At 39.6% G+C, this 25,538-nt stretch overlaps 2 long non-coding RNA genes across 2 annotated transcripts in view; one reads left to right on the forward strand and one right to left on the reverse strand.

Moving 5' to 3' along the window:
- Positions 1-3,330: 3,330 nt before the first annotated feature.
- On the reverse strand, positions 3,331-6,029 carry LOC134485956 (uncharacterized). The gene is made up of 2 exons (XR_010064401.1): positions 5,940-6,029; positions 3,331-3,713 (listed from the first exon to the last, which is right to left on the reverse strand). It is a non-coding gene; the product is annotated as an uncharacterized LOC134485956 (long non-coding RNA).
- A 100-nt stretch (positions 6,030-6,129) lies between these two features.
- LOC134485955 (uncharacterized) overlaps positions 6,130-25,538 on the forward strand; it is a 31,822-nt gene continuing 12,413 nt past the window's right edge. Inside the window, exons 1-2 of the long non-coding RNA XR_010064400.1 lie at positions 6,130-6,199; positions 8,350-8,510. This is a non-coding gene — a long non-coding RNA (uncharacterized LOC134485955). The remainder of the gene's footprint in view (positions 6,200-8,349; positions 8,511-25,538) is intronic.

Below are 25,538 nucleotides of genomic sequence, written 5' to 3' on the forward strand. Positions count from 1 at the left end.
AAGCTTCAGAGAGGCAGACATGCCTGGGAAACAAGAAGAGACTACACTCCGCACACATTATTGATTCCAGAGGAAAACACCAAACGCCATCTGGAACCCTGGTGCACAGAAGCTCCCAGAAAGAGCAGCCCAGATCTTCCTGGTTGCGGCCACTGCAGAGAGCTCATAAGCAACACCCCACGTGCAAACTTGAGCCTCGGGACCACAGGTAAGACCAACTTTTCTTCCGCAAGTGACCTGCCTGGTGAAGTCAAGACACAGGCCCACAGAAAAGCTGAAGACCTGTAGATAGGAAAAACTACATGCCCGAAAGCAGATCTACAGATTCAATGCAATCTCCATCAAAATACCAATCCAATTCTTCAAAGAGTGAGACAGAACAATTTGCAAATTCATCTGGAATAACAAAAAACCCAGGATAGCTAAAACTATCTTCAACAATAAAAGGACTTCAGGTGGAATCACTATCCCTGAACTCAAGCAGTATTACAGAGCAATAGTGATAAAAACTGCATGGTATTGGTACAGAGACAGACAGATAGACCAATGGAACAGAATTGAAGACCCAGAAATGAACCCACACACCTATGGGCACTTGATTTTTGACAAAGGAGCCAAAGCCATCAAATGGAAAAAAGATAGCATTTTCAGCAAATGGTGCTGGTTCAACTGGAGATCAACATGTAGAAGAATGCAGATCGATCCATGCTTATCACCCTGTACAAAGCTTAAGTCCAAGTGGATCAAGGACCTCCACATCAAACCAGATACACTCAAACTAATAGAAGAAAAACTAGGGAAGCATCTGGAACACATGTGCACTGGAAAAAATTTCCTGAACAAAACACCAGTGGCTTATGCTCTAAGATCAAGAATCGACAAATGGGATCTCATAAAACTGCAAAGCTACTGTAAGGCAAACGACACTGTGGTTAGGACAAAACGGCAACCAACAGATTGGGAAAAGATCTTTACCAATCCTACAACAGAAGAGGCCTTATATCCAAACTGTAGAAAGAACTCAAGAAGTTAGACCGCAGGGAGACAAATAACCCTATTAAAAAATGGGGTTCAGAACTAAACAAAGAATTCACAGCTGAGGAATGCCGAATGGCTGAGAAACACCTAAAGAAATGTTCAACATCTTTAGTCATAAGGGAAATGCAAATCAAAACAACCCTGAGATTTCACCTCACACCAGTGAGAATGGCTAAGATCAAAAACTCAGGTGACAGCAGGTGCTGGTGAGGATGCGGAGAAAGAGGAACACTCCTCCATCTTTGGTGGGATTGCAGACTGGTACAACCATTCTGGAAATCAGTCTGGAGGTTCCTCAGAAAATTGGACATTGAACTGCCTGAGGATCCAGCTATACCTCTCTTGGGCATATACCCAAAAGATGCCCCAACATATAAAAAAGACATGTGCTCCACTATGTTCATAGCAGCCTTATTTATAATAGCCAGAAGCTGGAAAGAACCCAGATGCCCTTCAACAGAGGAATGGATACAGAAAATGTGGTACATTCTACACAATGGAATATTACTCAGCTATCAAAAACAATGACTTTATGAAATTCATAGGCAAATGGTTGGAACTGGAAAATATCATCCTGAGTGAGCTAACCCAATCACAGAAAAACACACATGGTATGCACTCATTGATAAGTGGCTATTAGCCCAAATGCTTGAATTACCCTAGATGCCTAGAACAAATGAAACTCAAGGCAGATGATCAAAATGTGAATGCTTCACTCCTTCTTTACAAGGGGAACAAGAATACCCTTGGCAGGGAATAGAGAGGCAAAGATTAAAACAGACACAGAAGGAACACCCATTCAGAGCCTGCCCCACATGTGGCCCATACATATACAGCCACCCAATTAGACAAGATGGATGAAGCAAAGAAGTGCAGGCCGACAGGAGCCGGATGTAGATCGCTCCTGAGAGACACAGCCAGAATACAGCAAATACAGAGGCGAATGCCAGCAGCAAACCACTGAATTGAGAATAGGACCCCCGTTGAAAGAATCAGAGAAAGAACTGGAAGAGCTTGAAGGGGCTCGAGACCCCATATGAACAACAATGCCAAGCAACCAGAGCTTCCAGGGACTAAGCCACTACCTAAAGACTATACATGGACTGACCCTGGACTCTGACCTCATAGGTAGCAATGAATATCCTAGTAAGAGCACCAGTGGAAGGGGAAGCCCTGGGTCCTGCTAAGACTGAACCCCCAGTGAACTAGATTGTTGGGGGGAGGGCGGCAATGGGGGGAGGATGGGGAGGGAAACACCCATAAAGAAGGGGAGGGAGAGGGATTAGGGGATGTTTGCCTGGAAACCGGGAAAGGGAATAACACTCAAAATGTAAATAAGAAATACTCAAGTTAAAAAAAAAGTGATCATGGAGCAAGGCAAAGAATATATAAGTAACATAATTGCCTACTTGGATCAGCTTCCAGCCTCTGTCTCCTAACCTAGGCCTAGAATGTTTCAGCCTCTGAGACTTACTGCTGAAGAAACTCTTCTTAGCTCTTTCTAGAACTGCACCAAAGTCAACTGAATTCATCTCAACTTCTTTCCCTGCTCTTAAGTAGTCTCTCTTCCTGTTCATGTGAGAGCTGGGCATATCCTATCTCTGACTCATTCTGTCAAAAATTTCTCTGATTAATCACTTTGTCTGTCCCTCAATTGTTTGGGATTAAAGGCACGTCTGTATTCTGGCCAGATAATCCTGTAATCCTGGACATGTCTGCATTCCAGCTGGATCACATAGACCTAGAAGGTCTTTGTTATGATCCTTTGCCAAGAACAGCCATGTTTCTGAATTGAGATTCATCTACATCCCACCCTGTAACAGCCTAAGAAATTCTTTTGCAAGATATCAACACAAGTGAAGCTATAATTCTTAACTTCACCGTAGAAAAGGATTTAAGGACAAGTCAGAATTAATCAGAGCTGGAATTTAATAAGATGTTTTACCACAGATTTAAGCACAGAGATGAAAAGTAGAGGAGTGTTCAGGAAGATAGTATACATCCAAGGGTGGATGAAGCTGTTTCAGAAGAAAAAATACTGAAGTATCCTAGCAGCATACATATGACATTGATGGCATTGATAGCATTCAAAGAGTTTCTAAATAACCTTTTTGGTTTGTTTGACTTGTGGTTGTTGTTCTTGTTGGTGGAGATATTTTTTGTTTTGTTTTGTTTTGTTTTGTTTGTAAATGAGATCATCTGGTGCTTCCTGGGGCTGCCTTGGGTAAGAATATAGATAAAACTCTAAGTGCTGCTACTCCTTATTACACAAGGAAAAAATTGAGAACTGAGTCTTTAAACCAAGTTTTATTCAGAAAGCCCAGAACCCAAGGAGATAAGGGCTTAGGATCCTAGACATGTGCCTTCCATCTCATCTTCCCCCAGCAGAGGATAGAGGAAGGGGAAACAAAGGCAATCACTCATCCAAGGCTTCAATTTCCCAGAATACCTTCTGGTCAAGTAGTTAGTGTTATTTCAGATTTATGATGTAGTTGTTGTTGCTGTTGTTGTTGTTGTTGTTTTTCTCCATATCTTCTCTCTGGGAGAGGCGTGCTGTCATACTCCAGGAACATTGAGTCTGCATTCCTCTTGAGCAGGTAACTTAGATTACATCTAATCTGACAGCCAATCCAGAGGAAGCAATCCATTTGCATTATGTACATGTAGACATACTTCTTATAGAACAAGGCACAAATAAGTCCATGTTAATACAGAATATTCAGTGCCCCTATCAAAACCATGTCACAACAGTTTTAAATTGAAGTTAAGATGTGTCTTTTATATGTAAATGAGATTTATTCTTGCTTAGGTGACTTCTAGAAAATTACTGGTTTACAAGTACGAAAGGAAAAAAGGTCATCTATCCATTCATATATTAATAGGACTTAGGAATAGCTTCTTGCTATTGGATAGTAGCATTCTCTTTGCTGTTAGCCTTCACATCAAATTTAAATTTTGCTGAAATTCTTGACGCTCAGATGTCAGACCAAAGATCTCTCAACCAGATTCCAGAGTAAGAGACTCATTTCCATTCCTATGCTTAATCTTTTGCTATCATTCCATCCTGCCTTTTTACCAATAGAAACTGTTTTTCACATCAGATACCACATATCGAAGTTAAATCAAGAGCAGGTAAACTCTATAAACAGGCCCAGATGCCATAAGGAAATAGAAGTCATTAAAAACTTCCCAACAAAAGAAAGCGTAGGGCCAGTTAGCTTTAGTGCATAATTTTACCAGACCTTCAAAGAAGACCTAATACCAATATTCCTCAAACTATTCCATAAAATAGAAATAGAAGGAACACTACCTAATTCATTCTATGAAGCCACAATTACTCTGATACCTAAACCATACAAGGACACAATCAAAAAAGGGAACTTCAGGCCAATTTCGCTTATGAATATCTATGCAAAAATACTCAATAAAATTCTTGCAAACTGAATCCATCATTCACCACAAACAAATAGGCTTCATCCCAGGGATGCAAGGTTGGTTCAATATACGAAAATCCTTTAACGTAATCCACTATATAAACCAACTCAAAGAAAAAAAATCACTTGATCATCCCCTTAGATGCAGAAAAAGCATTTGACAAAATACAACCCCTTCATGTTAAAAGTATTGGAGAGATCAAGAATTCAGGGTGCATACCTAAACATAATAAAAGCAATTTACTGCAAACCAACAGTCAACATCAAATTAAATGGAAAGATACTTAAGTCAATCCCACTAAAATCAGGGACAAGACAAGGATGTCCACTCTCCCCATATCTATTCAATATAGCACTCAAAGTTCTATCTGGAGCAACAAGACAACAAAAGGAAATCAAGGGAATACAAATTAGCAAAGAACAAATAAAAGTATTATTATTTGTAGATGATATGATAATATATATCCATACGCAACCTCATAAATTCTACCAGAGAACTTCTACAGCTGATAAACAACCTCAGTCAAATGGCTGAGTATAAAATTGACTCAAATAAATCAGTGGCCTTCCTCTATACAAATGATAAACAGACTGAGAAAGAAATTAGGGAAACAATTCCCTTCACAATAGCCACAAATAATATACAATATCTTGGAGTAACTCTAACCAAACAAGTGAATGATCTGTATGATGATAATTTCAAGTCTCTCAAGAAAGAAATTGAAGATCTCAGAAAATAAAGAGGTCATCCATGCTCATGGATTCGCAGAATTAACACAGTAAAAATGGCCATCCTACCAAAGGCAATCTACAGATTCAATGCAATCCCCATTAAAATCCCAACACAGTTCTTCAAAGACAAGGAAAGAGCAAGTCTCAAATTTATCTGGAAAGGCAAAAGACCCAGAATAGCAAAAACAATTCTTAACAATAAAAGAACGTCTGGGGGAATCATCTCTGACCTCCAACTATACTACAGAGCAATAGTAATAAAAACTGCATGGTATCGGTACAGAGATAAACATCCTGATCAATGGAATAGAATTGAAGACCCAGAAATAAAACCATACATTTTCGGAGACTTGATCTTTGACAAAGAAACCAAAAATATACAATGGAAAAAAGAAAGCATCTTTAATAAATGATGCTGGTCTAAACAGCTGTCTGTATGTAGAAAAATGAAAATAGACTCATATCTGTCACCTTGCACAAAGCTCAAGTCCAAGTGGATCAAGGACCTCAAAACAAAACCAGATACACAGAATCTAATAGAAGAGAAAGTACTAAAGAATCTTGATTTCCTTAAATACTCTAGCCTGCCCTATCATGGAATTCACAAAGCTGTACCAAGAAGAAAACTATGGCCCAGAAAGGCTAAATCTATCACAATAGATGGGCATGGCAAAGAGGTAACCAAGAGACTCCAACCAAGCTTCCTTCTTTTTCACTTATGGTGAAAAACTTTACCTTAGAAATTCCATGTTCAAAATTAATTTTCAGAAACTGAGATATGTAGATCAGCTCCTAAACTGAAGGAATAAAAAGACAGTCCCTTCCTCATTGCCCTGTTTGTGATGTTACCTAGCATTGTGATGTCAGAACCAAGCAGGATCTGCCAAACTAATAAATTGGGCACTTCATTCTCCCAAAGTTTTGTGTTATGTTTTCCTGGAGAATTGCCAACAAATGACTATTCTTCCCAGATTGGGAACTGACAACAGACCAAAGTAAGAATTCAACCAAACCCAACTTGGTGAATCAATCAGCAGACAGGAGTGTGGGTGACACCTTATGTCTGTGTCATTGATATGGGAAAATCTTGGTGCCTATGAAGTGAAAAAGGAACATTCTTCTAACCTCAGGTGCCAGACTCTCAACTTCCCAAAACTTCATTGCATCAGTAGACTCTGGGCTCATGTTTTCACACTCAAAGAATAAAATTTACATATCACAGATGGTAAGCCTTAGGAAAAAAAATCACATTATAGATTTAGAGGTGGAAAGTTAAAGACATCTCCTGGATGACAGCAAAGATCCCAGGAAACAGGGTACTATCAACTTATTATTCCAGGGGCTTTATATAGAGCGTGTGGAAGAAAGACCGGTAAGGCATGACAAGGAGATCAGCTGGTCAGCCTTGTACTTCTCTATTTCCAAATTGAAATTTTTGGTACTCTTATTTATAATAATCTACAGGAGGTTGTTCTAGCAGCCTAAATGTACCACACATAATGTATCTAAGAAAACTCACTGTCCTAGATGCCATTTATATTAGTGATCATAGTCATCATCATCACCATATATTAACATTTCAGACATTTGAAAAGGTCCTTCTGTGTTTGGTCTGTTATCAATGCCTGCATCAGTTCTACAAATCTTATCCCCAGTCAACAATCTCAGTGTCTTGAATAAAACATGATTCAGTTTTAATCAGCAGAGAATGTTTGAGCCTCACAATTACTTCGAAGGCTATTTCTTGACCAAATGAGCATTAAAGATTATTTGAATCCTGTTATTCAAACAGCTCACAAATGATCATGAATTGACTTAATTGTCAAGAGTTTTGGTTGAACTTCAAAGATGAGCTATAGGTGAAAAAAACATTTTCCATTCTGCAAGCAGGAACAATATGCCAGAGACCATTGTTATGCTATAGAGCAAATAGCTATAATCATCAAAAGGTAGAAGGCAGTCTCCTTCATTTTGACTCTCCAGAATATAATGTTATCCTTATAGAATTATTACACATCCCTCTGCATCAGATCCAAGCTCTCATTTTCAATCTCATTGTTCTAGTCTTTTCAATATTTATCACCCGCCCTTCTGTTTCATGTATTATTATCTAACTATAAAAACCTGGTTCAAATTTCCCTTCTCTAAGACCCCTTGGAAGTCACCCCTCCATCTGTAGTTACCATTATTTGTTGATACATAACTTACCTGTCTTCTCTCACCAGACTGACCTCAGGAAGAGTAAGTTCTTAGTAATTTTTGTATTTCTCAGACCTATTACCTGATCCTCCAGCACATTGAAGAATGCCAAGACATATTTATTGAAAAATGGATGAGTGAAGAAATGAACTCCTTATTTTAAATTTGTTGGAACTATAGTCCTGAGGCAAGAAGAAAGTGTTTTCACCTATAGTGTATTAGTTTATTTTGAGTGTATCATGGGCTTCTGAATTTTTACCAGGCATTCATGTATTATAATGAGGCAAGATTAAGTAGGTTGTTGTCTGTGTGGCCAGCCTTTCTTCATGAGCAGGGTAAAGGTCATGCTTGCATGAGTGTGCTGCTATCATAAATAATCCCCAAACTTTAACCTTCAAAGAATAAATGAATCCAAATTCTACCATCCAAAACTACAGACTATGCATATGCTCCTGATACACAAGATCAGTTCAGCAAGAAGGATGTAACATTTAGCAACCAGAAAACATATTTCAACTAAGTCAAAATAAAGGGTAGATGCTCACTCCAGCTAAAAGAGAAATGAATAGTGGTTGGGCAGCTCGACATGCTTAATGCCTGTTTTGTTTCAGCTCTCATTATGAGAACTACTGCTGTCAGAGACATAATACAATTCCGACCAGAGGACTTAAGAAATAAGATTTAAAACAGGCCAGGGACTTAGTCATCCAGATCAGATTTGCCAAAATGTCCAAAAAATTAATCAGTTCATCCTGCATTACAAGAGGAGCAACAACAGTCCTAACTCATGAATTATGGAACAGTTAGTCTGACTCTGAAATCTGAAAGTTTCTAGGGCAATTCATTAAGGAAAAGATCAATTTGTAAAAATCCTGGAGGTTATTGAGTTGTTTAGAAGCAGCACACAAGATTTTTCATGTCAAACCAATTTCACTTTCTTCTTCAGGCAGGAGGAGCTAAGAGATGACATGAAAGATGTATTAGACGGCTTACTGTCCTCTTAACAAGGCTTTGGACACATCAACATATTGACCATCAACTAATGGGTTGTTTGCTTAAATTTGAGGACAACCAGAGCACCTACAAGTGATACAGTAACAATTTAAGGTAATCAATCCTCCACCCAGTGTTTACTGAGTTTGTAAAACATGCAAGACACTCTAGTGGGCAACTTATAGAAAAGGCAGACTCCATCAACAACTTTAAATTAAGTAGAAAGCTCTGAAGATATTTAGTCGTTAAAAAAGAAGGGTTTTAAAACATCTCTCCTGAAAATAGGCCACTGAGGGTCTCAATAATGGGTCCATTACTTACTAAAACCTGAATTTGGGATCATCTGCCTCAGTTTACTCATCTGTTAAACTGTTAAACTGAGGTGAGTGGAGAGTTATAAACATTTTAGACAATGGTCAATAACGAATGAGTTAGGCTATGCAAAGTACTTAGAGTGGTCTAGGAAGTTCAAGGAGAGAGATTGTTTCCACAGTGGGTAGAATATTTTAGGAAGAGATCAGAAAAGTAAGGGTAGGATGAACAAGAATTGAGAAGATTCAGAGGTTAAAGCGACTTAGATAAGTGGGACATGGACAGACGGGATTGGAGACACACAGAGGAAGCTGTGTTGTAAATTGTAGTTCAGCCTGAGAATAACTTGCAGTCTAATACGAGGGCAGCTGGCTTCAGCCACAGGTTGAAATAGTGTATCCTAATGTGCAGATACCAGAGGAAAAATTTGAGTCTCATCCACAGAGACATTGTTATTAGAAGCAGGATATTAGATAAAATTACAAAGGACCATGGTAGATCAGGAGGGCACTGAGCAGTTCAAAATAATAAGTATTCAAGATGGTGGGGGTGGACTCCCCCTACATACGCACAAGGCAGGAAGGTGGAAATTAGAATAGGAAGGATTCTTCCTATCTTAATGTTCATTTTCCTTTGTTAATTGTAATCATGTCTGGCTTCTCTCAATAAAAAGAAGAACAGATATTTAAACTGGCATAAGCTGAATGGGAAATTGGTTCAAGGAGGAAGTGTAAATAAATGAACTAATTCGAATGCAAGAAGTTGGCTCAAGATACATGTTAGAGAGCTGTTCAGAGCTAAGGGTGCTGGATTCTTCTCAGTGATATTCTCCCTTCCCTTCTTTCTCTCTCAGAGTTACAAGAGGTACCTAGGGAAACCTATGTGGTATATATAGGGTATTACCCTAAGGATCTGGTTATGTATTTCCTCCTTGTCTCCTAGCATATGAACCGGTGCCTTATACAAAGCTAAACACCCAGGAAACAATGAGTTAGTGGTGGACATCCTACAGAATCTGACAACTGCTGTACCTAGCAATAAATATACAAAATTTCCTACCCAAATAAATTCTAAGAGACCTATGATTTATATGGAAGTCTGAACTTATGTTGTTGCCTGATATACTATTCTAAAACAAGGACATCTAGTCTTTCATTGTGAAGAATTCCTCTTTGATGTAGAATTGCTCTGAGTTTTAATAAAACCTTTAATGTGATTTTTTATATTTGAAATCACAGAGTTTACTCTGTGAGATACACCTTTTAAGCTATTTCTCTTACTCTTCTCTGATGTATAATATTTCAGATACTTAATGTTTTCTTATTAAAGAATGTGCAAAACTCTTTCTCTGCCTCCATCACAGATCACCTGCTCAGATATCAAAACTCTGTCTGTCTGTCTGTCTGTGTCTGTCTGTCTGTCTGTCTGTCTCTCTCTCTCTCTCTCTCCCTCCCTCCCTCTCCCTCCCTCCCTTCCCCTCCCTCCCTTCCTCTCTCTCTCTCTCTCTCTCTCTCTCTCTCTCTCTCTCTCTCTGTGCTATCAAGTCACCCCTAGGTCCCAAAAGCCAAATGCATCAGGTCTCCCTCAGACCACTAAAGGCCATATTAGTCATTGTCTGCATAGTCAGCTGTAGAAACTGCAGGAGTACCCCCAGTGCATTCTGTGAAGCCATCAGTAGCTGATATGTAAGTGCACCTGAATTTTTTAGTTTGTTTGTTTCAAAATCCATACAAAGGGCTTGGAGAACTCTTCAGAAAATAAGAGCCCTTGTTTTCTGATAAGAACATGAATATGAATGTTCGACTCCCACAGTCATATCCATGCTTGTGACTGTAACCCCAGAACTCTGGGCAGTGAAGACAGGATGATGATTTCTGTGGCTTTCCGGCTTTCAGCATAGGGACAGACTCAGTGAGTGGCCAGATTGAAAATAAGACAGAGCATGATAGAGCAGGATATCCATCCTTCTATCGCTTCTGTATATATAGTTACACACTCAGATGTTAATAGACCACACATAAATACCACACACAATTAGAAACAAACAAATGGTCATTTTCGTTACTGCAAAGGTACATGAGGTTGCACTGTGCTAGCTCTTCCTCTAGGCCATTTGCACGGCATTATGTATTATCTGAGCCTTTACACTACTCATTCTTATGAACTTTCGCGCCGTCTAGGTGTTCCACTTTACTGAAAAACTTCTGAGTCCAAGCTACACTGAGGTCTCTGACTCCTTTCTCTTCAGCTACAAAGTCCCTGGGAGAGGCATCTGTCTACTTGAGATACTACCTCAGCGAAGTGAGAACGTATCTGGACTTTTTCTGAACTCCATCCTGCCCTTTAAAATAATCAGCTGCCATGTTGACAGTCCCTCCTTCAACAAAACCCCGAAGCTAGTGAGGCTCCTTATTCTATGTACTTTGCTGTCTAGAGTCCTATTAACCTCAGATTTATTAGCTTTTTTGTCAACCACTTACACAGCCAGCTTCCCAAGAGGAGAACACATCACAAAGCAAAGAAACTCTAAGAGACACATACATAGAGAAATATCTCAAATAGCAAACATTTACTGAAAGCAAGGAAGTCGAATGATCACACTTGAATAACCCTTCTCCCCCAAGAGCACATTCTATGGATATGCCTGTGGACATTGTGCAAATAAATCTCATTATGCTGCAAAGCATGGAATTATTCTCCCTTTCTCTCTCTCTGAGAACTGAGATGAAGCTGAGAATATTCACACATGTACTGGGCTGGCTCCAGATGCATGCTAGATTATGTTTATCAAAATGAAAGGATTTTAAAGTGAATCCAAAATAAATTCTTTCAAAAATTTAAGACTTTGCCCCAGAGGGGTTTTGCTTCTTTCATCTGTCCTTTCTCTGGCTCGAGAGGCAGAGGGTGGAAAAGAATCTTCATTAAAACAAAGCAAAAACTATAATTTGACTTAAGTTACTGAGCCAGAGAGCTGCCAGATGTCAATCGAGCCAGCAGAGGTTACCGGGAGCCAGGGACCAGAAATAGAAATTAGAGTAAATGTGTCTATAGAAAAGATCTAAGAAGTCCATCCAACTCCAAATGCAGAGTGACTGGGGGACCCTGGAGGCAGCCTGCCTTGGCTGGAGGGCTGAGCAGCTGCCTCTGTTTAGTTCAGGTTTCCTCCTGTGTTTTCTTCCTAAGAGTCATGTTCCTAATTATACTATTTTTATTGGTTATTTTATTTATTTACATTTCAAATGTTATCCCCCTCCCTGGTTCCCCTTCTGCAAACTCCCTATTCTCTTCCTCTTCCCCCTGCTTCTGAGGGAGCTCCCTTTCCCACCCACCCCATTCCCACCTCACTGCCCTAGCATTCCTCTACACTATGTCATCCAGCCTCCACAGAACCAAGGGCCTCCCCTCCCATTGATGTAGGATAAGGCCATCCTCTACTACATATAAAGCTGGAGCCATGGGTCCCTCCATGTGTTCTCTTTGTGTGGTGGTTTAGTCCCTAGGAGCTCTAGGGATCTGGTTGGTTGATATTGTTCTTCCTGTGGGGTTGTAAACCCCCTCAGTTCCTTCAGGCCTTTCCCTAACTCCTCCACTGGGGTCCACGTGCTCAGACTGATGGTTAGCTGCAGGCATCCTCATCTGTATTGATCAGGCTCTGGCAGAGTCTCTCAGGAGACAACTATATCAGGCTCCTGTCCCAAGCACTTCTTGGTATCAGCAATAGTGGCTGGGTTTGGTGTCTGAAGATGGGATAGATCTCTAGGTGGGGCAGTCTCTGTATGGCCTTTCCTTCAGTCACTGCTCCACTCTGTACCATCATTTCCTTTAGACAGGAACAATTCTGGGTTAATATTTTTGAGATGAGTGGGTAGTCCCATCCCTCAACCAGGGTCGTACCTAAACTCTGGATATGGTCTCTATATGTTGTCTCTCCCCTTTGTTGGATATTTCAGATAATCTCATCCCCACTGGGTCATGGGAGCCTTTTGATTTCCTGGCATCTGGGACTTCCGAGTGGCTACACCTAGTTCCCCATCCCCTACTGCTACACATCTCTGTTCAATTTTCTGATCCTTTATACTCTTGCCACTACTGTCTCCTCCTATACCTGATCTTGCCCCCCTTTTTCCTTCCTCCTCTTCCCTCCCTCTCAGGTCCTTCCCTCCCCCAACCTCCCATGATTATTTTGTTCCCCCTTCTAAGTAGGACTGAAGCATCCTCACTTTGGTCTTTCTTCTTCTTGAGCTTCACATGGTCTGTGAGTTGTGTCGTGGGTGTTCTGAGCTTTTTTAATTATCCTATTTTAATGTATTAACCTGTTCTTTGTGGCTCAGTTTAGATATAAGACCAAGAAAAGAGAAGGTAAAAGCACAAGACTTTCCTTTGGATTGTTTTGAACCTATGTCTTATAAATCTGTTTCTAAGCATGCACATTCACACACACACACACACACACACACACACACACACACACACACACACAAACAGATCATTTTAATCAATGTCCTTGGATATTTATAATGTACCTCTTAGGCTGTTTAATGTCATTACCTTTCCTTTCTGTGTTCCATCCCACATAAGCTCTCAGCCATTGTCCAGTGTGACTTTTGTCATTGTTCCCATTTTGCATGTGAATCAAATAACACAAAGAACAATGAATATGTCCAAAGACACATTGGAAGTGATAGAGATGAGACTGGGAAACAATTGGTTTAGGTTTAGGACTTGGGCTCAATTACTGCAATTGTCCTGTTAAAGTATTGTTCATGATGGCTATGGTGGCTTGTACCTATAATTCCAGTACTGAGAAGGCAGAGGCAAGTCAATCTCTGTGCGTTCCAGGATAGCCTGCTCTACATAGCAAGGGCCAGGCTAGCCAGAGCTTCACAATGAGAATTTGTCTCAAAATAATTATTCTTTATACTGACAATTGTGTAAAATATAATATAGGTATATTGTGGGCTCTATATTACTTTTAAATTTGATTTGTATGTATTTGTTACATGAGGTAGCATACATTCTATACACAGATATAACTTAGTGTAATCATTTTCCCCTCCCCAATCTTCCCTACATCCCTTCTTTTGTCTTTCTCTTCACCATTACAAAGTTACTACATTATCTGTAGATGAATTTGTAGAAAGAGATCATATGGAATCATTCAGCCACAAGCTATGTTTCTATACCATTTAAGGCATGAACTCTCTATTAGGAAATAGGAAAGCCACCAGACACTATTATTTAGTATCTGAAAGGTCTGATACAATTTAGGTTGTACTGTAGATTTTAAAAGGCTGAAAACCTTTTATAGAGGTGTATAGTGTCTCATAAGTTTTTGCATAGATTACATACAGAAATGATAATTGTTAGATTATGTCACATTAAATAAACTATACTAAAACTAACTATGTGATTGGAGAGATGGTTCAGCAATTAAGAGTGCACACCCCTCTTGTAGAGGACCCATGCTCAGTTTCCAGCACCTTATTCAGGCTGCTCATACACAACAATTTACAAATTCAGCTCCAAGGGATACAGTGATCTCTTCTGCCTCTGTGGCAGGTTCGTACTCACATGCATGTACATATTCACAATGAAAAAAGAAATAAATGAAAAGAAAACATTAAATTGAATAACAGACATGAAATTGTGTCTGTTTCTATTATCTTGTTCAAATGTGGCTGCTGAAAAGTTCAATTTCTATCTTTCTTTTTTTTTTTATAAACTTGAGTATTTCTTATATACATTTCGAGTGTTATTTCCTTTCCCGATTTCCAGGCAAACATCCCCCTCCCACCTCCCCTTCTTTATGGGTGTTCCCCTCCCCATCCTCCCACCCTAGTCGCCCTCCCCCCAACAATCTAGTTCACTGGGGGTTCAGTCTTAGCAGGACCCAGGGCTTCCCCTTCCACTGGTGCTCTTACTAGGATATTCATTGCTACCTATGAGGTCAGAGTCCAGGGTCAGTCCATGTATAGTCTTTAGGTAATGGCTTAGTCCCTGGAAGCTCTGGTTGCTTGGCATTGTTGTACATATGGGGTCTCGAGCCCCTTCAAGCTCTTCCAGTTCTTTCTCTGATTCCTTCAACGGGGGTCCTGTTCTCAATTCAGTGGTTTGCTGCTGGCATATGCCTCTGTGTTTGCTGTATTCTGGCTGTGTGTCTCTGGAGAGATCTACATCCAGCTCTTGTCGGCCTGCACTTCTTTGCTTCATCCATCTTGTCTAATTGGATGGCTGTATATGTATGGGCCACATATGGGGCAGGCTCTGAATGGGTGTTCCTTCTGTGTCTGTTTTAATCTTTGCCTCTCTAATCCCTGCCAAAGGTATTCTTGTTCCCCTTGTAAAGAAGGAGTGAAGCATTCACATTTTGATCATCTGTCTTGAGTTTCATTTGTTCTAGGCATCTAGGGTAATTCAAGCATTTGGGCTAATAGCCACTTATCAATGAGTGCATACAATGTGTGTTTTTCTGTGATTGGGTTACCTCACTCAGGATGATATTTTTCAGTTCCGACCATTTACCTACGAAATTCATAAAGACATTGTTTTTGATAGCTGAGTAATATTCCATTGTGTAGATGTACCACATTTTCTGTATCCATTCCTCTGTTGAAGGGCATCTGGGTTCTTTCCAGCTTCTGGCTATTATAAATAAGGCTGTGTTGAACATAGTGGAGCACGTGACTTTTTTATATGTTGGGGCATATTTTGGGTATATGCCCAAGAGAGGTATAGCTGGATCCTCAGGCAGTTTAATGTCCAATTTTCTGAGGAACCTCCAGACTGATTTCCAGAATGGTTGTACCAGTCTGCAATCCCACCAACAATGGAGGAGTGTTCCTCTTTCTCCACATCCTCGCCAGCATCTGCTGTCACCAGAATTTTTGATCTTAGCCATTCTCACTGGTGTAAGGTGAAATCTCAGGGTTGTTTTGATTTGCATTTCCCTTATGACTAAAGATGTTGAACATTTCTATAGGTGTTACTCAGCCATTCCGCATTCCTCAGCTGTGAATTCTTTGTTTAGCTCTGAACCCCATTTTTAATAGTGTTATTTGTCTCCCTGCGGTCTAACTTCTTGAGTTCTTTGTATATTTTGGATATAAGGCCTCTATCTGTTGTAGGATTGGTAAAGATCTTTTCCCAATCTGTTAGTTGCCGTTTTGTCCTAACCACCGTGTCCTTTGCCTTACAGCAGCTTTGCAGTTTTATGAGATCCCATTTGTCGATTCTTGATCTTAGAGCATAAGCCATTGGTGTTTTGTTCAGGAGATTTTTTCCAGTGCCCATGTGTTCCAGATCTTTCCCTAGTTTTTCTTCTATTAGTTTGAGTGTGTCTGTTTGATGTGGAGGTCCTTGATCCACTTGGACTTAAGCTTTATACAGGGTGATAAGCATGGATCGCTCTGCATTCTTCTACATGTTGACCTCCAGTTGAACCAGCACCATTTGCTGAAAATGCTATCTTTTTTCCATTGGATGGTTTTGGCTCCTTTGTCAAAAATCAAGTGCCCATAGGTGTGTGGGTTCATTTCTGGGTCTTCAATTCTGTTCCACTGGTCTATCTGTCTGTCTCTGTACCAAGACCATGCAGTTTTTATCACTATTGCTCTGTAATACTGCTTGAGTTCAGGGATAGTGATTCCCCCCTGAAGTCCTTTTATTGTTGAGGATAGTTTTAGCTATCCTGAGTTTTTTGTTATTCCAGATGAATTTACAAATTGTTCTGTCTAACACTTTGAAGAATTGGATTGGTATTTTGATGGGGATTGCATTGAAAGTGCAGATTGCTTTTGGTAAAATGGCCATTTTTGATATATTAATCCTACCAATCCATGAGCATTGGAGATCTTTCCATCTTCTGAGGTCTTCTTCAATTTCTTTCTTCAGAGTCTTGAAGTTCTTATTGTACAGATCTTTTACTTGCTTGGTTAAAGTCACACCGAGGTACTTTATATTATTTGGGTCTATTATGAAGGGTGTCGCTTCTCTAATTTCTTTCCCTGCTTGTTTCTCTTTTGTGTAGAGGAAGGCTACTGATTTATTTGAGTTAATTTTATACCCAGCCACTTTGCTGAAGTTGTTTTTTCAGCTTTATTAGTTCTCCGGTGGAACTTTTGGGATCACTTAAATATACTATCATATAATCTGCAAATAGTGATATTTTGACTTCTTCTTTTCCAATCTGTATCCCCTTGACCTCCTTTTGTTGTCTGATTCTCTGGCTAGAACTTCAAGAACTATATTGAATAAGTAGGGAGAGAGTGGGCAGCCTTGTCTAGTCCCTGATTTTAGTGGGATTGCTTCAAGTTTCTCTCCATTTAGTTTAATGTTAGCAACTGGTTTGCTGTATATGGCTTTTACTATGTTTAGGTATGGGCCTTGAATTCCTATTCTTTCCAGGACTTTTAACATGAAGGGGTGTTGAATTTTGTCAAATGCTTTCTCAGCGTCTAATGAAATGATCATGTGGTTTTGTTCTTTCAGTTTGTTTATATAATGGATCACGTTGATGGTTTTCCGTATATTAAACCATCCCTGCATGCCTGGGATGAAGCCTACTTGATCATGGTGGATGATTGTTTTGATGTGCTCTTGGATTTTCTTTGCCAGAATTTTATTGAGTATTTTTGTGTCGATATTCATAAGGGAAATTTGTCTGAAGTTCTCTTTCTTTGTTGGGTCTTTGTGTGGTTTAGGTATAAGAGTAATTGTGGCTTCATAGAAGGAATTCGGGAGTGCTCCATCTGTTTCAATTTTGTGGAATAGTTTGGATAATATTGGTATGAGGTCTTCTATGAAGGTCTGATAGAATTCTGCACTAAACCCGTCTGGACCTGGGCTCTTTCTGGTTGGGAGACCTTTAATGACTGCTTCTATTTCCTTAGGAGTTATGGGGTTGTTTAACTGGTTTATCTGTTCCTGATTTAACTTCGGTACCTGGTATCTGTCTAGGAAATTGTCCATTTCCTGCGGATTTTCAAGTTTGGTTGAATATAGGCTTTTATAGTAAGATCTGATGATTTTTTGAATTTCCTCTGAATCTGTAGTTATATCTCCCTTTTCATTTCTGATTTTGTTAATTTGGATACACTCTCTGTGGCCTCTCGTTAGTCTGGCTAAGGGTTTATCTATCTTGTTGATTTTCTCAAAGAACCAACTCTTGGTTCTGTTGATTCTTTCTATGGTCCTTTTTGTTTCTACTTGGTTGATTTCAGCTCTGAGTTTGATTATTTCCTGCCTTCTACTCCTCCTGTGTGTATTTGCTTCTTTTTGTTCTAGAGCTTTTAGGTGTGTTGTCAAGCTGGTGACATATGCTCTTTCCTGTTTCTTTCTGCAGGCACTCAGTGCTATGAGTTTTCCTCTTAGCACAGCTTTCATGTGTCCCATGAGTTTGGGTATGTTGTACCTTCATTTTCATTAAATTCTAAAAAGTCTTTAATTTCTTTCTTTGTTTCTTCCTTGACCAGGTTATCATTGAGTAGAGCATTGTTCAATTTCCACGTATATGTGGGCATTCTTCCCTTATTGTTATTGAAGACCAGTTTTAGGCCGTGGTGGTCTGATAGCCGCATGGGATTATTGCTATCTTTCTGTACCTGTTGAGGCCTGTTTTTTGACCAACTATATGGTCAATTTTGGAGAAAGTACCATGAGGAGCTGAGAAGAAGGTATATCCTTTTGCTTTAGGATAGAATGTTCTATAAATATCTGTTAAGCCCATTTGGCTCATGACTTCTCTTAGTCTGTCTACATCTCTGTTTAATTTCTGTTTCCATGATCTGTCCATTGATGAGAGTGGGGTGTTGAAGTCTCCTAGTATTATTGTGTGAGGTGCAATGTGTGTTTTGAGCTTTAGTAAGGTTTCTTTTACGTATGTAGGTGCCCTTGTATTTGGGGCATAGATATTTAGGATTGAGAGTTCATCTTCGTGGATTTTTCCTTTGATGAATATGAAGTGTCCTTCCTTATCTTTTTTGATGAATTTTAGTTGAAAAGTGATTTTATTTGATATTAGAATGGCTACTCCAGCTTGCTTCTTCTGACCATTTGCTTGGAAAGTTGTTTTCCAGCCTTTCAATCCGAGGTAGTGTCTGTCTTTGTCTCTGAGGTGTGTTTCCTGTAGGCAGCAGAATGCAGGGTCCTCGTTGCGTATCCAGTTTGTTAATCTATGTCTTTTTATTGGGGAGTTGATGCCATTGATGTTGAGAGATATTAAGGAATAGTGATTATTGCTCCCTGTTTTATTCATATTTGGATGTGAGGTTATGTTTATGTGCTTTTCTTCTCTTTGTTTTGTTGCCAAGATGATTAGTTGCTTTCTTTTTCTAGGGTGTAGCTTGCCTTCTTATGTTGGGCTTTACCATTTATTATCCTTTGTAGTGCTGGATTTGTAGAAAGATATTGTGTAAATTTGGTTTTGTCATGGAATATCTTGGTTTCTCCATCTATGTTAATTGAGAGTTTTGCAGGATACAGTAACCTGGGCTGGCATTTGTGTTCTCTTAGGGTCTGTATGACATCTGTCCAGGATCTTCTGGCTTTCATAGTTTCTGGCGAAAAGTCTGGTGTAATTCTGATAGGTCTGCCTTTATATGTTACTTGACCTTTTTCCCTTACTGCTTTTAATATTCTTTCTTTATTTTGTGCGTTTGGTGTTTTGACTATTATGTGACTGGAGGAGTTTCTTTTCTGGTCCAATCTATTTGGAGTTCTGTAGGCTTCTTGCATGCCTATGGGTATTTCTTTTTTTAGGTTAGGGAAGTTTTCTTCTATGATTTTGTTGAAGATATTTACTGGTCCTTTGAGCTGGGAGTCTTTACTCTCTTCTATACCTATTATCCTTAGGTTTGATCTTCTCATTGAGTCCTGGATTTCCTGTATGTTTTGGACCAGTAGCTTTTTCCGCTTTACATTATTTTTGACAGTTGAGTCAATGATTTCTATGGAATCTTCTGCTCCTGAGATTCTCTCTTCCATCTCTTGTATTCTGTTGGTGAAACTCGTATCTACAGCTCCTTGTCTCTTCTTTGGTTTTCTATATCCAGGGTTGTTTCCATGTGTTCTTTCTTGATTGCTTCTATTTCCATTTTTAATTCCTTCAACTGTTTGATTGTGTTTTCCTGGAATTCTTTCAGGGATTTTTGTGACTCCTCTCTATGGTCTTCTACTTGTTTATTTACGTTTTCCTGGAATTCTTTCAGGGATTTTTGTGTCTCCTCTCTATGGGCTTCTACTTGTTTATTTATGATTTCCTGGAATTCTTTCAGGGATTTTTGCGATTCCTCTCTGTAGACTTCTATTTGTTCTCTAAGGGAGTTCTTCACGTCTTTCTTGAAGTCCTCCAGCATCATGATCAAATATGATTTTGAAACTAGATCTTGCTTTTCTGGTGTGTTTGCATATTCCGTGTTTGCTTTGGTGGCAGAATTGGGCTCCTATGATACCATGCAGTCTTGGTTTCTGTTGCTTGGGTTCCTGTGCTTGCCTCTCGCCATCAGATTATCTCTAGTGTTACCTTGTTCTGCTATTTCTGACAGTGGCTAGACTGTCCTATAAGCCTGTGTGTCAGGAGTGCTGTAGACCTGTTTTCCTGTTTTCTTTCAGCCAGTTATGGGAACAGAGTGTTCTGCTTTCGGGCGTGTAGTTTTTCCTATCTACAGGCCTTCAGCTGTTCCTTTGGGCCTGTGTCTTGAGTTCACCAGGCAGGTCACTTGCAGCAGAAAAGTTGGTCTTACCTGTGGTCCTGAGGCTCAAGTTCGCTCGTGGGGTGCTGCCCATGGGCTCTCTGCAGTGGCAGCAACCAGGAAGATATGCGCCGCCCCTTCCGGGAGCTTCAGTGCACCAGGGTTCCAGATGGCCTTTGGTGTTTTCCTCTGGCGTCTGAGATGTGTGTGCATAGAGCAGTCTCTTCTGGTTTCCCAGGCTTGTCTGCCTCTCTGAAGGTTTAGCTCTCCCTCCCACGGGATTTGGGTCCAGAGAACTGTTTATCCGGTCTGTCCCTTCAGGTTCCGGTGGTGTCTCAGGTGCAGGGGTCCTGCTGCCCCTGGGCCCTCCCCCACAGGAACCCAGAGGCCGTATACAGTTTCCTCTTGGGCCAGGGATGTGGGCAGGGGTAGGCAGTGTTGGTGGTCTCTTCCGCTCTGCAGCCTCAGGAGTGCCCACCTGACCAGGCGGTGAGGTCTCTCTCCCATGGGGTTTGGGAGCAGAGAGCTGCTGCAGGCCGGGATCCGTGGGTTTGGGATTCCCGGTAAACACTGGAAGTGCCCGGTCCTAGAGGAATTTTGCCTCTGTGTGTCCTGAGTTCACCAGGCAGGTCTCTTGCAGCAGAAAAGTTGGTCTTACCTGTGGTCCCGAGGCTCAAGTTTGCTCGTGGGGCGCTGCCTACGAGCTCTCCGTGGCAGCAGCAACCAGGAAGATCTGCGCCGCTGTTTTCAGTTCTATTTATTTCTATGCTGCACATTGTAACACTAATGGATAACACTGGTCTTTGTTTTAAAATATATAAATTTGGCCTAACTCATTTTACAGTTGGAAATGACAAAGGTTTGTTGGTTTGTTTTATAATCACTTAATCAATATTTTAGCACCTCAGGAATATTTGGTTTCTAATAAGCTCTTGAAAACGCAATTATAATCTTCAAATAGAAAATTCAAAGGAATTTACTCAATAGACCTATTAAGTTCATGAGACACATGAAGTAATATACCAAATCAAGTAAATTCACATATATCAACAATAAATAATTTAAGACATTGATTCTATTGAAACTGATTCTTTTTTAAACAGCACTAAAATATACAAAACAAATCAAAATCAAAATTGAAGGATATACAACATTCCTAAGAGAAATTTTAAAAGGCCTAAATAAGTGGAAAGATACACCATGTTTATAGATGAATGGGCTGAATTTTCAAAGTTAAATTTCTTTATTGATTTAGGTAATTTGATTATATTAAATCAGTCCAAAAGTTTTAATAAAACCTTTAATGTGACGTTTTTTATATTTGAAATCACAGAGTTTACTCTTTTCATTAGTTTTCATTTTGCAACCAAGTCTCATATTTAGCCCTAAGTGCTCTGGTAGTATTTTGGTGGTCACGTATATATACTATCATATTATCTACAAATGATGATAATTTGACTTCTTCCTTTCCAATTTGTATCCCCTTGGTCTCCTTTTGTTGTCCAATTGCTCTAGCTAGAACTTCAAGTACTATATTGAATAGATAAGGAGAGAATGGGCAGTGTTGTCTGTTTACACATCTACTCTGTTAACCTGTGTCCATGAATTGAGTCCATTTATGTTGAGATATTTTAATGACCAATGATTACTAATTCCTGTTATTTTGATGGTGGTAATGTTAATATATGTGTCTGTGGTGAGGTGGTTTCTCCCTCTTTCTATGATATGATTAATTTCTTGTGTTTTCTTGGGTGTAGTTACCTTCCTCATGTTGGAATTTTCCTTCTAGTATCCTTTGTAGGGCTGGATTACAAGAAAACTATTGTTTAAATTTCATTTTGTCATGGAATATATTGGTTTCTCCATCTATAGTGACTGAAAGTTTTGCTGGGTATAGTAGTCTGAGTTGACTTCTGTGGTCTCCTGGTGCCTGTAATTCATCTGTCCAAGCCCTTCATGCTTTTGGTGTCTCTGTTAAGAAGTCAGGTGGTTTGATTTGCATTTCCCTGAGATTCTACCTCACAACAATCAGAATTGCTAAGATCAAACCTCAAGTGACAGAACATGTTGACAAGGATGTGAAGAAAGAAGGACTCTACTCCATAGCTGATATGATTGCAAACTGGTACAACCATTCTGGAAATCGTTTCTCAGAAAATTGGAAACAGTTCTACCTGAAGACCCAGCTTTATTGCTCCTGGGCATATACCCAAAAGATGTTCTAAGATACCACAAGGACATGTGCTCCACTATATTCATAGCAACCTTATTCATAATAGCCAGAAACTGGAGATGACCCAGATCTCATTTAACTGAAGAATGGATGCCAAAAAAATGTGGTTTATTTACACAATGGAATACTATTCAGCTAATAAAAATGAAGATATCATGAATTTTGCAGGCAAATGGCTAGAACTATAAAGTATCATCCTCAGTAAAGTAACCCAGAACCAAAAGTATATGCATGGTATGTATTTACTGATAAGTTGATATTAGCCCAAAAGTACAGAATACCCATGATACAATATACAGACCCAAAGAAGTTTAACAAGAAATAAGGTTCAAGTGAGGCTATTTCAATCCCATTTGGAAGTGGGAACAAAATAATCACAGGATGCAGAGGGTGGAAGGGATCTGGGAGGGAGATGGGGGGGTGGGAATGGTGGAAAGAACAGGTATGGGGGAGACAGGAGAGAAGCCCATAGGGTCAAGAGAATGAATGTGTGGGGATTGGGGAGAACCTCTAAAAAGTTCCAGAGCCCTGGGATGTGAGAAGCTCCTCAATGGGGATGACCTTATCCAAAATGCCCAACAGGGTGGAGATGGCATCTGAAGGGACTACCTCCAGTAGATTGACAGGGCTCCCAGTGGAGTGATGGGGTCGCCAAACTACCTTCAAAATTTTTACCAAGAATTATTCCTGTCAAAAGAAATGCTGGGACAAAAAATGGAACAGAGATTGAAGAAAAGATCATCCAGTGACCTGTCCAACTTGGGATTCCATGGGTGGGAACCAAACCCTGATTCTATTATTGATGCCATGTTGTGCTTGCAGACAGGAGCCTGACATGACTGTCCTCTCAGAGGGTCTACCAGCAACTGGTTGAGGCAGATGCAGATACTTACAGCCAACAATTGGACTGATGTCAGGCACCCCTATGAAGAGTTAGACAGATTGAAGGAGCTGAAGGGGATGGCAATCCCATATGAAGAACTAATCTGGACCCCTGGGAGCTCCAAGAGACTAAGCCACCAACCAAAGAGCATACATGGGCTGGTCTACTGCCCCTAGCTCATATGTAGCAAAGGACTGCCTTATCTGGCCTCACCAGGAGAGGATATTCCTAATCCTGTAGAGACTTGATTTCAGGGCAGGTGAGGTGAATATGAGTGAGTGGGAGAGGGGCTGAGTCATTGGGGTTGGGGGTAGAGGGACACCCACTAAGAGGCAAAGGTGAGAAGGATGGAGTGAAGAACTCTTGAAGCAGGGACCAAAAACGGGGGCAACATTTGGAATGTAAATAAATAAAACAATTTTAAAAATAATAAATCGGACCTTATGAAACTACAATTAAAAACAAAAAATGTAATTCTCATAGATCTGCCTTTATATGTTACTTGGCCTTTTCCCCCTGTTGCTTTTAATATTTTTTCTTTGTTCTATCCATTTAATGCCTTGTTTATTATGTGTCAGGATGATTTTCCTTTCTGGTTTAATCTATTTTGTGTTCTGTAAGCTTCTTGTTCATTTATAGCCATCTCTTTCCTTTGGTTAGGAAAGATTTCTTTTATGATTTTATTGAAGACATTTTTAGGGCCTTTGAGCTGGAAATATTCTGTCTTCTATTCATGTTTTTCTTAGGTTTGGTCTTTTCATAGTGTCCCAAATTTCCTGGATGTTTTGTGTTAGAAACTTTATAGATTTGGCATTTTCTTTGCTTGATATATCAATTTCTTCTATTGTATCTTCTACGCTTGAGATTCTCTTTTCCATCTCTTGTGTTCTGCTGGCGATGCTTGCATCTGTAGTTCCTGTTCTCTTTCCTAGGTTTTTCATCTCCAAGGTTGCCTCCATTTGTGTTTCCGTTATTACCTCTACATCCATTTCCAGGTCTTGATTTTATTTTCCTGTATTTCTTTAATGGCTTTATTTATTTCAAAGTCGACTTTTAAGGAAAAAGTTTACTTCAATCTTCCTTTAACTAGTCAATCTTAGGTAATCTCAATAGTAAAAGATGTGCCCAGTCTTACTACAACTTGATTATGTCAAGGCAAGTTGATATCCATGGCATGTCTCCTCTCAGGAGAAATGAAGGGAACCTAAGGGAAGGGAAAGTGAGTGTGAGTAGGGGGGACTTGGAGGGGAGATGGGAGGAGAAGATCCAATCTGGATGTAAATGAAGTAAATAATTGGTGAATTAAAGAAAATATTAATCAAAACGAATAAGGAAACTAACTTAAGTAATGTTGAAAAAGAAAGACATTGAACTCTGCCTTATTTCCACTGCACTGTTAAAAGTAGACCATCATATGTCTATCATGTATTCCCACGAGTATGGGAAGTTTGTTTCATCATAGTCATGACATTATGCACTATCTTCCACTGTTTGTTAAATCAATGAGAAAAGAATAAAGAGATAGAAAAATAGTCCAGAAGCATTTACATTAAGACTTAAAAACTTCAGAATCTTTCCCCACAATTCAATACAATAAGAAAAATCTTTCCAAAAAAAATTAACCTGAAATAAATCATAGACATAGGACAGTGAGATGACTCAACAAGTTAATGGTCTTAATGGTGGAAAATGAGAACCAGCTTCCAAAAGCTATGTTCTAACTTCCATACATGGGTCATGACATCTACATGTGTGCAAAGGCACACATACACACAAAAGCAATAAATGAGTATAACAGCATAAATCTATAGAAAAAACTAAAACATATTTCTCTAGAGCAACAAAATGTCTCTGTAGCTCAATAAGGGCAAGATGTCATAAAGAGGCAGTATAAAGCACCAATTGTTTTATACACACACACACACACACACACACACACACACACACATATAGATATATGTATATATATATATATGACAACAAATATACATGGAAAAAATTTATACCAGATTGTTTACAGGATGTTA

Source organism: Rattus norvegicus, chromosome 2 (genome assembly GCF_036323735.1).
Source record: "Rattus norvegicus strain BN/NHsdMcwi chromosome 2, GRCr8, whole genome shotgun sequence".
NCBI classification, from domain to species: Eukaryota; Metazoa; Chordata; class Mammalia; order Rodentia; family Muridae; genus Rattus; species Rattus norvegicus.